This window comes from Etheostoma cragini, chromosome 13 (genome assembly GCF_013103735.1).
Source record: "Etheostoma cragini isolate CJK2018 chromosome 13, CSU_Ecrag_1.0, whole genome shotgun sequence".
NCBI lineage: Eukaryota > Metazoa > Chordata > Actinopteri > Perciformes > Percidae > Etheostoma > Etheostoma cragini.
In genome coordinates, this window is record NC_048419.1 from 26088786 (window position 1) to 26092107 (window position 3322).

Genomic DNA, 3322 nt, shown 5'->3' on the forward strand with positions numbered 1-3322 from the left:
CCAGTTTATTACAGGGTTAGGGTTAGTTAGTCCAGTTTATTACAGGGTTAGGGTTAGTTACTCTAGTTTATTACAGTTGGGACCATCAGTTGTGTTGTGCAGAAGTCAGGTTGATACAGAGCCGACAGCCTATTGGACAACTGGTAGAATTCATATTATGGCAAGAACCAATCAGCTAAGAGAAGTGAAACGAGGGCATCCTTACTTTAAGAGATGAAGGGCAGTCGGTCTGGAAAATGGTGAAAACATTGAATGTGTCCCCAAGTGCAGTCGCAAAAACCATCAAGCACTACAACAAAACTGGCTCACATGAGGACCCCCCAGGAAAGGCAGACCAAGAGTCTCCCCCCCCAGGGAAGGAAGACCCAGAGAACCCAGCCTAAAAAATCACAAGTTACAGCAGATCAGATTAGAAGCAGATGATAGCACACAGAGTTCTAGCAGCAGAACATCTCTAGAACAACTGGTAAGAGGAGACTGGATCAGGCCTTCATGGTCCAATAGCAGCTAGGAAACCACTGCTAAGGAGAAGAAACAAGGCTAGGAAACCACGGCTAAGGAGAGGAAACAAGGCTAGGAAACCACAGCTAAGGAGGGGAAACAAGGCTAGGAAACCACGGCTAAGGAGAGGAAACAAGGCTAGGAAACCCCGGCTACGGAGAGGAAACAAGCCTAGGAAACCACGGCTAAGGAGAGGAAACAAGGCTAGGAAACCATGGCTAAGGAGAGGAAACAAGGCTAGGAAACCACGGCTAAGGAGAGGAAACAAGGCTAGGAAACCACAGCTAAGGAGGGGAAACAAGCCTAGGAAACCACGGCTAAGGAGAGGAAACAAGCCTAGGGAACCTCGGTTAAGGAGAGGACACAAGGCTAGGAAACCATGGCTAAGGAGAGCAAACACTAGGAAACCACGGCTAAGGAGATAATAAAGATTTATTTACCAGAAATGGCTCATTTTAATCACAACAGCTTTGTAATAATGTTTCAGTGCAAAACCAAACCATCAAAAAGTGTTATAATATCCACAGCTTGGTAAAGCCCATTGAGTCAATGTTTGCAAAGACAAGTGTTGGCGTCATATGAGCTTCACATGTGACTAATAATGGATCAATGAGGTCTCAGGTGTGTATAAAAACAAGCCCAGTACACTAGACCTTCACATCTACTGCAACTAGACCTCTGCAAACAGGCCTAAGATTCACCATGAGACTAAAGTTGATTATCAAGAGGCTGAAGTCCAGATCCACTGTTAATGTGGCAGACACCGTCAATGTGTCTCAGCTTCAAGTACAGAGGATTAAAAAAAACATTTGAAGACATTGGAGACGTTTTTGACAAGCCCAGGTCAGGCAGACCCCGCAAGACAACTGCTCGAGAGGACCGTCTGTTGGCTTGAAAACCCAAGGCCAGCCCAGCAGAGCTCCACGAGACCTGGTCACCTGAAGTCTCTGTGTCAACCAGAACAGTTTTTCGGATTCTGTCTCGAGATGGCCTCCATGGTGGACTCAGGGCCCAGAAGCCAGCACTAAACAAAAGACAATTGTAAAACTGTGTGGCATTTGCCGAGGCCCACAGACCGCTGAAGGATGGACGCTGGAGAAGTGGAAGAAAATGGATTTTTCAGATGAATCTTCTGATGAATTATACCACAGGAGACCTACTGGATCCCGAATGAATCCAAGATTCACCCAGTGAAGTTTGGTGGCGGAAAATTCCTTGTCTGGGGTTACATCCAGTATGGGGGTGTGCGAGAGATCTGCAGGGTGGAAGGCAACATCAATAGTCTCAAATACCCAGAAATCTTAGCTACCTCTTATATTCCCAACCATTAAAGAGCAGGATGGTGCTCCATCGCATACAGTGGTGTGAAAAAGTGTTTGCCCCCTTCCTCATTTCCTGTTCCTTTGCATGTTTGTCACACTTAAGTGTTTCGGAACATCAAACCAATTTAAACAATAGTCAAGGACAACACAAGTAAACACAAAATGCAATTTGTAAATGAAGGTGTTTATTATTAAAGGTGAAAAACAATCCAAACCATCATGGCCCTGTGTGAAAAAGTGATTGCCCCCCTTGTTAAAACATACTATAAATGTGGTTGTCCACACCTGAGTTAAATTTCTCTAGCCACACCCAGGCCTGATTATTGCCACACCTGATCACAATCAAGGCATCACTTAAATAGGAGCTGCTTGACACAGTAAGGTCCACCAGAAGATCCTGAAAAGCTACACATCATGTCGAGACCCAAAGAAATTCAGGAACAATTGAGAAAGAAAGTAATTGAGATCTATCAGTCTGGAAAGGGTTATAAAGCCATTTCCAAAGCTTTGGGAATCCAGCGAACCACAGTGAGAGCCATTATCCACAAATGGTGAAGACATGGAACAGTGGTGAACCTTCACAGGAGTGGCCGGCCGCCCAGAATTACCCCAAGAGCGCAGCGACGACTCATCCAAGAGGTCACAAAAGACCCCACAACAACATCCAAAGAACTGCAGGCCTCACTTGCCTCAGTTAAGGTCAGCGTTCATGCCTCCACCATCAGGAGAAGACTGGGCAAAAATGACCTGCATGGCAGAGTTCCATGGAGAAAACCACTGCTGAGCAAAAAGAACATCAAAGCTCGTCTCAATTTCTCCACAACACATCTTGATGATCCCCAAGACATTTGGGACAACATTCTGTGGACCGATGAGACAAATGTGGAACTCTTTGGAAGGTGTGTGTCCAAGTATATCTGGCGTAGAAGGAACACTGCATTTCATAAAAAGAACATTATACCAACAGTAAAATATGGTGGTGGTAGTGTGATGGTCTGGGGCTGTTTTGCTGCTTCAGGACCTGGAAGACTTGCCGTGATAAAAGGAACTATGAATTCTGCTGTCTACCAAGAGATCCTGAAGGAGAATGTCCGACCATCTGTTCGTGTGCTCAAGCTGAAACGAACGTGGGTTGTGCAGCAGGACAATGATACTAAACACACCAACAAGTCCACCACCGAATGGCTGAAGAAAAACAAAATGAAGACTTTGGAGTGGCCTAGCCAAAGTCCTGACCTGAATCCTATTGAGATGTTGTGGTATGACCTTAAAAAGGCCGTTCATGCTCGAAAACCCTCTAATGTAACTGAATTAGGACAATTCTGCAAAGATGAGTGGGCCAAAATTCCTCCAGGATGCTGTAAAAGCCTCATTGCACGTTATCGCAAATGTTTGGTTGCAATGGTTGCTGCTAAGGGGGGCCCAACCAGTTAATAGGTTTAGGGGGCAATCACTTTTTCACACAGGGCCATGATGGTTTGGATTTTTTTTCACCTTTA